Raw genomic sequence first — 12,552 nt, forward strand, 5'->3', positions numbered from 1 at the left:
CCGAGGTCTCGACATACTGCCGGCACAGACACGTGTGAAATATGTTTAGTAAGCGCATAATTATGACATCTGTTACCTTCCATAGTAGCTCTCAGCACAATATTAACTAACAACATAAAGAGGTTTAAATACAGTGTGTTCTAATGCTATGATAGCATGTTCAATTGAAATATGACTGGGGCGTAATGGAGATTAAATTAAAGCCAGAGATAATTGTCTGACACAAAGATAATTGAGTTGCAATCCTGGGGCAATGAAGAATAGCCCGGGTAGAGGAAAGAAATAATCAAGGCCCTTTGCTGAAGAGGAATAAGCTTATTTCTCTGTGATGGGGAGGACATATTCTGCACTCAGATTAAAGAGTGATTAATCAAAGCAGTAATCCACAATGTGAGTGGAATCAGAAGGACACGTCTGTTTTATGTAATTTACTTTTCTGTCCTCGGATTGCTGATTGTGTTATGGGCGTAATTATTTATTTTTTTAATACTTCGGAGATCTCTCATCATGACTTGATGACTGATCCGATTGCGGGGGGGGTTCTGGCAAAATGTTTTCCTCTCTCTCTCCCCCTTGAAAAAAGCGCAGGGAAGAGCTTGTGCCCTCCTCAGCATATGGTCCCACGTTAGTGCCTGGGCTGCTTCAAAAGAGATTAGTGCCTGCGGTTTGAAGTGTCTCTGTGTCAGCGGTGGCACCCCGCTGCATTTTCAAGCCTCTGCACTGCCAAGCACCAAACGGCACTGAGTCGTTCACATATGAGCTCACACACTAACACAATCAAGCACATTACATCGCCTTTAAGGCTCTTCTCTCCAGAATTGTCTTTTTTCTTTGGCTGTTATTCCCAATTATATGTTTGATGTTGCACTATGTGTAAAATGTTGTATACATTTGTCAATCAAATGTATACTACAATACCATTAGGACACTATACTGCAACATTAACTGTAATAGGGAATGCCTCAGAAGATTCAATAGATGAAGGGTATGCAAGTTATTAATATTGCCATGGTAGCATTTGCTAACAGGCAGCAAACAAAAAAGTGCAGCTCAGGGTCTGGCATTTAATATGTTTACATAAAGATGGTGCTGATGAAAAAGTCACAGTATATGGGGGTAATTTTTGTCCATACGTGAAGGCAAATTAATCTCTGCTCCAAACTTTAAGGTATATGCATTGAATTGTTTATCTAATGTCACTGTAAATGGCAGGATCACCTAAGTCAGTGGATCATATCTTTGATAGTGATCATCTGCACAAAATATTGTCCCAGTTCATCCAATGGATGCTGTTTCACTTCCTTTCTATCTTGGATAGTTCAATTGAATGGTTGTCCTCTGCCTTACATTTCAGGTTTTGTCAGTGTACATCGGCAGAAGCCTAGTGACACGTTCATTGATAAGCTTCACCTCCTGAATGTCTGGAGTTTCACAAATTGAAAAATATAGATTTTTTTTTTTTACTAAAGGACCTGAGCTGCACAGGTTAAAGGTCAGCCAGGCCTCGTGCACCCAGAGGCCTGTTTTAGAGAGGTGAATAATTTAAACTGTGCTCAGAGGAGCGGTGTAGCATTACAACACAGGGAGAATGTGAATGAAAATGGCAAATTACAGAGGGCAAAGGGCAGAAGTGGAATCATCCCTAATTAGAGGTTACCATGGAGAGCCGCTCGGTAAACTGAGTGAAACAAAGACTGGCAGAGCAAGAGAGACAAATACAAAGAACACAAGTATCACACCATCAAGCAACGGAGCAATGCACTGATTTGAAAAAGTGCAACTTGTAATTAGCTGCACTGGTTATGTCCTAGACAGAAACCTGGGTAATCCTGCAACCACGGACCAATGGAAATACACATGTAAAAAGGTTTATGATGTACCCGTCACTTTTAGGTACGTGCAACGCATTTTTCTATCAAATAAACATGTATTCTGCACAAATAAATCCACTCACCTGTTTGTAACAGCTGTTGTTTTTGTTTACACGTCTCAATGAGTTATTTAAATAGATCTTAGACACATCTTAAAGAACTCAAATCAGACAATATTGCAGCAGCAAGGTCACAACCTCCACATCAAAAATGCCTTATCCCGAAGCTGATGATAACACATCAAACCGACAGAAAAAAAAAAGATGTTATCTGTGAATCGACTGTCTGCTATTGATGTTGGTGTCATTATCTCTAGATTGGCTCTGAATTAGAACAATGGCCATTTTAAGTACCATTTCCTCTTCCTTCCAGCCGGCTGCATGTGGTACACATTAGGCATCTTGCCATTAGTCAGAATATCTTCATTTCTATCTCGATTCATGCCCTCTGTGTTCGGATGGATTTGTAATAACTTGGCATGACATTTTTCCACACTGTTACTTATTGCTGACTTTTTAATAGAGCACATGTGTTTATAATGTGGTTTGATGTTTTGATGTTATTTTTTAAAGTGACTTGACACTGTGATAGAAACAATTTGTGAGTATGTGTCGGCAAACAAACCATTTAAGCATAAAATTGAACAGAAATGTACTTTCATATTTGTTGTGGTTTTGGGATGGTGACCGTGGGAACCAGATTCAAATTCACTAGATGGATCGAAAAAAATAATACCTCTATAAATAATTCTCTGAGAAATCAATGCAAATATTAAAAAATAACAAGTAATGTTATAAACTTGTCGCTCCGGGCGCTGCCCCCTGATCTGCACCAAAGTTGAATGGGTTCTATCATAAACCATACCACAAGCTTTATGGTAATCTTTCCAGTAGGTTTTGCGTCATCCTACTTACAAACAAAAACACTGCCACAGACAGAAAAACAACATCTTTACAGACACACAAACACAACACTAAAATATGAAGGTCAGTTCTACTGTCTACTGTATTCTTCTATCCCATTCTTCTGTCCCACCTCCTTGTGGGTATCTGTAGGCAGCCAGTATGATTCAGTTCTCAAATAGGAAGGAGGTGGGAGAAGGCAGACGTTGAGCTGCTACATACTATAGCACACTGGGTCATAGGAGGAGCCAGGAGGACAGATAGTGTTGTTCCCAGAAGTCAACTGCAGTGAGGCGGGGCGTCCGCCAGCACAGCAGCGACCTGCCTTCCCTCTGCCTTCCCAGCTGCTGGGAAAGATGAAGATACCAGCAAATCAGTGTTTGTTCAGCCACTCCACAAATATCCCCTCTCCAGATTGCGTCTGGCCGAGGAAACAGCACTTGACTGGGATTCTGAAATGATTATTGGTGGCAGTGTCCTTCTGGGGCTGCTTTTCTAAATGTGCCAATAAATTTCACATGTCCAGATTTGTTTTGCTTTCATTAGGCCTCTAATCTCCGTCCCAGGGCCAGGCCGATTCTGCCATGAGTGAACTCTCTGTTTTCTCTGCAGCCTGTGATTAATGACTGGACAGCATCATTACCAACACTCTGCTCCGCAGTTACATATCTGCCTCCGCTGACACAATGCCACAAACAGAGCAACACTGCACCTACTGCATGTATGCATATATCTGTTTTATGTGTTGTATGTGTGCCTGAACATGTGCGGTGAGCAAATGTGAGCTGTCCATGTTTAATAACAGGCCCACGTCTTATAAGATTAAATGTTTTGTCAGGTGCATGGTTTATGTTGTTTGCTCCAGGCCTTGGCTCAGACACCGACAGTCACCACAGAGTTTATAACCTTCGTCTCTCTGAAGTTACTTGTATTTTTATATCTCTGAAGTCTCAAACATGGTGTACGGCTTGCTAATGAACTAAAGGAATCTGACCTGCAGACAACCCCTCCTCTTTTACAACGTGGGCATTGTTCATCTTTTCCTTTTAAAACTCATATACCCATAGCAGCCAGCTATTAACTTGACATTTACAGTACTTTTATCAACTCTTGAGTGCATTGATTCATAACAGTCATGTAAGTACTCATCTCCTGGGATATTAGTCCCCCCCCCCCCCCCCATGCCGTAATATCATATTTAACTCATTGTCTCAACTCGGTGCCCCGGGCATGGAGACATATGCACAACCCAATAAACCACAGCATCATAAACCCCGCCTGTGCTGCATTATACATCCGGCTAAGCTGAATGTGAATGTGTTTCCACATGACTAATAGATGATGCGTGCTGTCTGCCAGGCCAGGTTTAGTTTTAGTCAAAGGCCAGACAGTGGGAACAGGAAACCCTCTTTTCCTTTTTTTTTAAGGTCAAAGAAACACAGTCACCTGTACAGTGGAGCCGGCAGGTGCTCTGCCTCTCACATCTCAACACCTTTACTGTCTCGGGAGCAATTATGCTGCCTGCATATTGGCTGCTAGAAGGGAGGTGGAGATGAGAAGGTAGATTACCGTAAAGAGTTGAGCAGCACTCCCAGGATACAATATTAAACTTTTCAATAAAGTCACTATAAATATTTTCCTATAAACTTATAAACCAAACCAGCTGGTTGAGAATTTAATGCTGTTTATTGTGATCCAGCAACACCAAGTAGTCTCCCAACAAGCTATTTGGCTCCTTAGCAGTTTTAATCTATGTCCATAAAAACAAACCCCGGAAAATGCAGATCACATGACCATTCATGTGCACTGGGCATGCTGGTTTAAACAGGAAGGCGAAATAACACACAAAATTAGTTGCAACATTGTAAATAATAGAATTTAACTGCATAGACAAGTGGGTCAGAACAACGGTAATAGTTGTGGTTGTGAGTGTCTTTATCCTTTTGTACAAGCATATGCTAAAATGCTGTCCTGGATATTTCAAACCAAAACGGGGCCAGAAACATTTCCAAACTTTCATGTTTTACCGTCTCTAAAACAACAGCTTTAAAAACAGAGTATTGGGGACCCGCAGCAGAATGTATGCATTTTCAAATGAAAAAAGTAGTGTAGATGTAGCCTTTATTTATATAGCCCAGTGTCAGAAATGTCCCTCAAGGGGTTTAGCAATCTGCAGCGTTACAACAAACTCTGTCCTGAGAGCATAAATTCAACCTCCTGTGTTCTGTGCCCTGAAGAGAAAAATCTTTTAAAATTGACCATCTCTACTTTGATGAATGATATTTTCTTAGCAATGAAGTCTCCAATGCTTATTTTTCCATCTTCCAAGTGTTATTTTTTCATACCAGGTTGAGTATTTCCCCGGTGTGTGAACAAGCCTGTCACTCCCACATTAAACACAACGCTCGCCCAATAAATGGACACCACCTGTTTAAACGGTCAGTGCCATGTTAGGGTCAAGCAGGGTCTTATTTGATTGGCCACATCGAATGGTCGGAACATGCCGCATGCCCTCTGTGGTAACTTTAAAAAATGTTCAGGAAGTTTGGTTCACCCTTTACGGCCTAGGACATTTCCTACTACAGGAGTTAAGCACTCAGGACAGGAAACCATTTGCTGTGGCTGTAAGATCTCTTTAATGACTGTCTAACTAGAAACAGGCCGGCCTAATTCAGTGCCTGGAGCCAGCAGGAATGGCCTTGCATCTCGGCGTTGTTAGGATATTTACTGCTTCTTCGATGGGAGTCTTTTTGACACTGCTGCAATAAAATTTACAAGGAATCCCTTTTTAGCGTGATGCGAAGCAAAGTGTGGTCAAGAGGGGAAGAAACATGCTTGAAAAAGTGGCGGGCCATTAAAGTTATCATTTGTCTTTGTTTATGTGAACTGGGAACTACGGATGGCTGACATTTAAACAGCATTTGATCGGCTTTGTCCCTGGTCACCTCAGAATGCAGCTCGTTGATGGTCAGCAACGTCTGACTGCAGTGTGTCAAAGAAGGTAACTGTGTTGAAGTGTGAGACCTTAGTTTTAGTGCATGTGAAAAGGTCAGTAGTGTCCTCGGAAAGCAAAGCTGCTGATTCAAACATATAGAGCTTGTTATTGTCCTTTAACTTTCTCTTTGCCACTGTCAACTCTGGTTTGTTTTAAATCAGAGATATCTTCTTGTGACGACAGCTGAAGGGCAAACCTATGTACCGTGGAACTCTGAACTTCTTAGTGGTTATGGATTAGGGGTGGATGTGTACGTTTTAATGTGTTACATGCCTATGTGGGTGTCCGTGCACCAGCGTACACAGCGTGTCAGTGCTCCCGCTGACTGAGGAAATGAGCTGGGACCACCAGAGGTGATTGTGCATGTGCATGCACAGACCAGGATTGGCTTGTTCCAGTCAATGACTGACTAGGCCTGTACTGTGACCCACCAAGCCTTGTGTCCCCCCCCCCCCCAACCTTTGTTTAATAAGCCCAGGGAGTGGTAGCCCCTTCTTTCTAAAGTGCCACCATGTCTGGACAAACTGACACTCTTCAGTTTCACTGCAACCCCTCCACCCTCCTTTCTCTTTCTTCCACTGTGGATTTAAACAAATGCAGTCAAACCCAATTAGAGGAGAGTGAGAGCAGCACAGGAGAGGCACTGGTAATAGTAACTTTGTTCAGCTGGTTCCTGCTGTGACCAGCCCTCATTTAAATGAGCCGCTTGATAACCCTCAGAAATACGATCCCAGTGAGAGAGGGAGCGAGGCAGTCTCTCCACTTTCCTTGTTCCCAGCGGAGCGTCTTTTAACAGGCTTCTCACCTCTGCGTGTCGAGGGGCGCCCCAGTGACACAGATGAGCCAGTCGGGACAATTGGGAAAGAGGTTTTCATGTTCTGTAACAACATGATGCTGGACATGAGACATACTGTTGTTGTAAACAAGGTGGAACAATATTGGTGGAATTTTTCGTTTCCTTATTGTCCTTGTCACCAATCATCTTCTTGAATCATATATCAAGTCAGACCAGATCCTAATGATGTTTAAACAATTCCAATATTGAGATTCCTCACGTGGGATAAATAGATTTAGACTTTAAACAAATCCCAAATCAACAACTTAGTTTAACAACTTAACACGGTAGCTTGACATCCTTTGTGCTTGGTAACTTACCGGGCATTGGCTGAATTGTTCAAATGATATAATCCCTGGCCATCTGCGGCTCTAAGTGGGATAACACAGGAGCTGAGAACATCTCCAGTCTGATTTAGGTTTCCTGACAGCCCCTGAGCAAACTTTGAAGTGTTTTTACTATTGATTTTGTGTTTTCTCTTTTAACACGTCTCCCGGACAGAGACCAGATGAGATGAGTGCGAAAGTACTGTTATTCACATCATTGCATTTAGGTATTGGAACAATTGATAAGGTGTCCAACTACCTGCTGGGTAAACAATTCATCAGAAAGAGGCTATCATCATTCTTTACCCATCCAAATCTATATTTGTGAGAATGGGTGATTTGCTTTCTAAGGACGAGGTGGTCCAGTGCGTAACATTGTTAAGGAGGGAAACCAGGTATTTATAAAAAACAACCTATATCTTATTGTTTTGAGAGAAACTGTTATCTAAGATATGATTCAATCTGCATGCATGTTTAAATTGTTTTTCTGATCTGAATTCATGACTAACAATGTGTTTGTTAAAGGAAATAAAACTACTAGTGCTCCTGGGTACTTCCCAACAGAATTTAATATTCAATATAAACTGACTTTATGATCACAGAACGCAAACATTAAGGGAGAATTCACCACAATGAAGTAAATAATTTGTGGCAAGTCTGAATTTTGTAAAATATGTATCGGTTGCATAGCTTAAGCTTGACTAGGACACAGTTATTGCTCTATCTTCTTTAACTGGGGCTTGATGGGGAGGAGTCAGGGAGATTTGATCCGTTCCTCAATATGTTTCACAGCTGATCTTAGAGCTCCACTGGAGTGCTGTTGTAGGCAGATGGTCCTTTTGTCACTGTGAAAATAAAAAATCCAATAAACATGGTAATTATATAAAATGCAGGACACTGTTGACAGGATCAATGGTTCGCTTTTTCCTCTTGTTCTGGTCCTGAGAATGGCAAATACAATTTATGAGAGTTTTTACACATAAATGGCAGCTGAAAGCAACAGTGCTACTTCGCCAAATAACTGACACCCGCATGATGGCTGCGCCGCTGTTGCATTACTGCTGCTTGTCGTGGTGGTCTGCTGTCCACATAGGCAGCATCTCTGCTGCAGTTCTGCTGCGGAGTTGTTCAGTGAGGTTTCTGGTATAACTACTGTATATACTCATATAAATATCAGGTCAGGTACTCAACTCAAAGTCAGGACACTACGGTATGAGGTCGTGCATCTTCTGGTCATGCGATACAAATAAAAGATTCAGTCAATAGAATTGGAGTGCTTTACTTTTAATATTAAACAGATAACTTGAAACTGCGGAAAGATTACTTTAATATTTTCAAATGATACAGCCATCACCTCACCTATGCCTCCTTTAAGGTGACAACCATGTTAAGCAATAAATACTCTTGACGGAAGGACATGGTCAAGAGTTTCCAACAAAAACTAACATGTTTACATTGGAGGAGGTTGTTATAACATACTCATACATTTGAGCATAAATGAGCCTTAACAACAGGTCCCCTTGGTATTAGAGAAATGGGGGACCTGTTAACACGTTTCCTTCTCCATCAAGCGTCAAATAAATCAAGGGATACAAAATATGTATAGCCTTAGGGCCAATTACTCAAATTTGTTTTCCCAGAAATGAACAGTAAACATTTGAAATGACAATTCAGTAATTCACTTCATATCCATCATGCAGGCCAGGAGACCTTGGCCAGTTTGCTCAGAGAATGGCATGTGATTGAATGTCTCCCCATTACGCTGATAGCAGATCAGAGAGGGGAGCCTGTTTGGTCTTTGATAGGCAGTTAATGGTCCATGAGGCTCTGGGAAGAGGTATCTCCGAGAATCCACAGGTCTCACTGCCCTTGTTCCCTTCTGCTCCCTGCGCTGTAGCAATCAAGCTGTAAAACGAGCCTGTGTTTCCGTTGGCACTTAAAGGGACGTGATTTACAGGACCACAAGGTTGATGTCAGCTCCAAAAAAATGACAAACAATAAAACGGGGCAGAATTGCACTCGAGCAGCCCCAGGACAATGGCATGTCACTTATGGTGTGGCAGATATACAATTTAATGTCCAACATGTTCTTTTGTGTGAAATAAAAACGCTAACCTGTACTTAAGGGTTAGAAAACAAGACAAATGTGTCATTCCACACCAAAGCCATGATGAATGGTTGTGGTCTTTTTTTTTATAATACCTTCATACCCATTTTATCTGGGATCGCTGATGTTCAATGTGTGTTTGGCAGTGTGAGGCCAAGTTGGAGCCCATGTTTAGCCCTGTTACATTAATAACACAGATGTGGGGGTGGGCTTGGGTAGAGGGGTTACACGGTCAGGCCGTATTATACGCCACACTGAGGAAGCCTTTGTGGGTGCTGGGGCCACACTCTAAGTGGCTCTTTATTTTGGCTCTCATTACACGCTCCAATCCCACAGCAGATACTGTCCTATGTGTGTGGAAGGGACTTGAATGTAATGCAGAAGTCCCTCAGAGAAAGCCAGTGTCACTAACCAAACATTACTTCTTTTTTTTCTCATGCTCCGTTGGGTTCAGTGGAGACTCTCAAGAGCCCCAGTGGAGGCACAACACCACTTCCTGATGTATGCAGGCTCTCTTTTGCCATTTTTGTCAAACCTGATTACAATTATGTATATCAGTGCCACTTCTTTGTTGCTGTTGATTGTTGCAGGGTGTTATAATCAGATTAATGTGAAAGGCCACAATGACAGACACAGCTGTTTGACAGGCCACAGACGTCTGCTTGGAAAAACACAGAAGACCTTCTAACTGAGGTGGACTCAGGTGGTGACTTTTTTTTGGTCATTTTTCAGAGTGCAAACCAAACTCAACTCTCGCTCTAACAGATGTTTTTTTACTCTTTCTTTCTTTTAAAATATGCAGAACCAGCTTAAAACTGATCCTGTGTTTCTCTATTCAGAATGAAATTGATACCAAGTAACTGGAATAAACTCCAAAAGTCATCAATTATTCAAGAAACTCTAAAAATCTGTTATCTGGGATGTAACTGGATAACAGACCTCAATACAAAAGCGTTCAACTCGCAATAAACAGATGGATTTGGTGTTGGTAGAGCTTTTTAAAACCTTATAGGGGTCGGGGATGACCTAAAATGAATATCAGAGCCTTTTCCCTTTTTATGAGGTGATATATTTTATCACTATATTACTCTATTTAAATGTTTTGGGAGGCGAAGCCTGTTTGTCACATGATATCTCTCCATCTCTCAGTAGCCTGTCGTACATGGCGTGGCAGCAGTAAACGGTTCCTGGAGTGACACTGGTGTGGTGTTGGGACATGCTCCTAACATAGTGATTATGTTTAACTGTTTAATCCGCCACAGAAAATGCTTTATATTTTATAATTAGGCTGTGCATTTATAACAATGACAAAGGTATTGCACAATCCATATCGTGGTGCACTATCACACTGGTGATGCCTATGACCACTGTGTACCGTCCAACCTTATCCTGGATTGTGAAGTTTATCCTAAGGGGACAAAATAATGTTACTGCAGTCAACAGTGTGTATGTCCTTGGTAATATTCATATGCTGTGCAAATTTCATGACAACTTACCCATTTCAGATTGTATGAAATGTGTTCCCTCGAATCTCCAAAATCACGGTCCAAAGATACTGATGAATTGACCAAGTCCCTGTAAGCATCTTTACAATGTATTCATCATTACACCAGCCAGTGCCACATATAACAAAATATATTTTCTTGTAAAACACACTTTTAAATTTTCAAAACAAAAAAGCAGTCAGTTAAACTCAGAGCTCCGTCTCACCTTGTCCCTGAAACCTAGCACAGACACCCTATTTAAAAGCACGTCACGCTCAATCTTACATTTCAGTGAGACAGGACTCTCGTCCTCTCCGGTGGTCACTATAGTTAACTACTCATCCAACACTTAAAAGAATTCAATTGAAAGCCATGTTAATACAAGAAATCAAACACATCCTTATTTGACATATATACACGCCTAGTTTCACTGTGCTGTCCATCCATTAGTTTGTCTCAAACACTGACAATCTAACACTGTAGCAGCATCAGGCAGCCTGCCTCTGCAAGTTTGTTTGTCTGTTAGTTAGCAGCATTACACAAAAGCTTCTGGACAGATGACAAAGAATTAGGTGGAAGGATACGGTCAGGAAAACTTTAATAATACTTTGGGGCAGATCCAAATTACGCAGATGCAGGAAGTTTTTTTTCACTTTCCTTAAACTTGTCTGATAAGACTTAATTTGACTTTTTATTCATAGGGCCAAATATGAAAAAGGGCTGATTCCTATCTGGGCACTGGCTGATAATGATCCTCTACAAATCCTTTTGGTTTGGTCATTATTATGACACAGGAGCAGCAGCTGGGCCCCTCTGACTCTCCTCTTCACATGTCACTGACATTGTGGGTGTGTTTTAAGTAGGAAGTAGCTGGATACAGCCGCTGAGCCCCCTGCCTGTCAGTTCACATGATAAATGAATCAGTTTCCCATCAATCTGATGCTGAGCAGCTGTAATTAGATTATTTACACAGAGGCACATGGTGTGTGACCATCTTAACCCCAGGTGGACGCTGGACTCCTGCTCTCAGGCCGTGGACTATGACCCAGAGTCTGTAGTCCTCATGGTTATCCACAGCCAACCAGTTAACATCATTAAAGTCATGCTGGCAGATTTCTGTTTGGTGAGGTTCCATGCTTGTATTCAGAGCAATGTGCAGAATGTGTTCTTGTAAGCTTATGACCTCAGACTATTCATATTAAGACTTAAGAATTTAGCAGAGGCAGGAGATACCGGATATTATTGCCCTAAATGATTTAGCTACAACAATACAACAATAGCTAAAACAATGCCACAATATAGCTACAACAAAACACTCCTCCATCAGTTCATATTTTTGAATACAGATTCACTCTCTTGCCACAAACTCTGAGCACACTAAACCACTGAGCCACCACACAGGTTCTTTGTCACACAAAATTAACACTTTAAAAAACACCTTACAAAACACTCCTGATTTGGGAACCCAACAGATAGTTAGTCTCACATCATTAAAATGAGCCTGCCTGAATAAATAGATAAATTAATCAAATTAATATTCACAAGAAAAGCTGAACAAGAAATTACCTAAACGCGTCCCCTCCCCCTGAATCATGAGATGTTAATTTGTCACATGTCCATTTCAGTAATTGACATTAGCCTCTCATTCATTTTGTCCATGTCCACAAAACACAGAGAAAATAATTTCAAAGTGATCAAATATCATTGACAAATCCAGACGAACTTTCCTGACATCACAGTAAGGTTGCCCTGCAACAGGCAGGCACCTAAAGATGGACATACTGCTGTGGTCACAGTTGTTTATATGTACTCATATATAAAACACATTCCACATAAATCTGAAAAAAACTAAGATCCAGCCAATGGATATATAATCAGAGGTGCTGGTAGGTAGATTCTGTTACCCTGACAGAAAGCCAGGCTAAAGCTTCTTTCTGCTTCCATGTGTTTATGCTAATCAAAGCGAGGCCTGCTGGGCCCAGCTCCATTTTAACATGCAGACATGAGGGTGGAATCGAACTTCTCATCTGAC

Source organism: Platichthys flesus, chromosome 1, assembly GCF_949316205.1.
Source record: "Platichthys flesus chromosome 1, fPlaFle2.1, whole genome shotgun sequence".
Lineage (NCBI taxonomy): Eukaryota > Metazoa > Chordata > Actinopteri > Pleuronectiformes > Pleuronectidae > Platichthys > Platichthys flesus.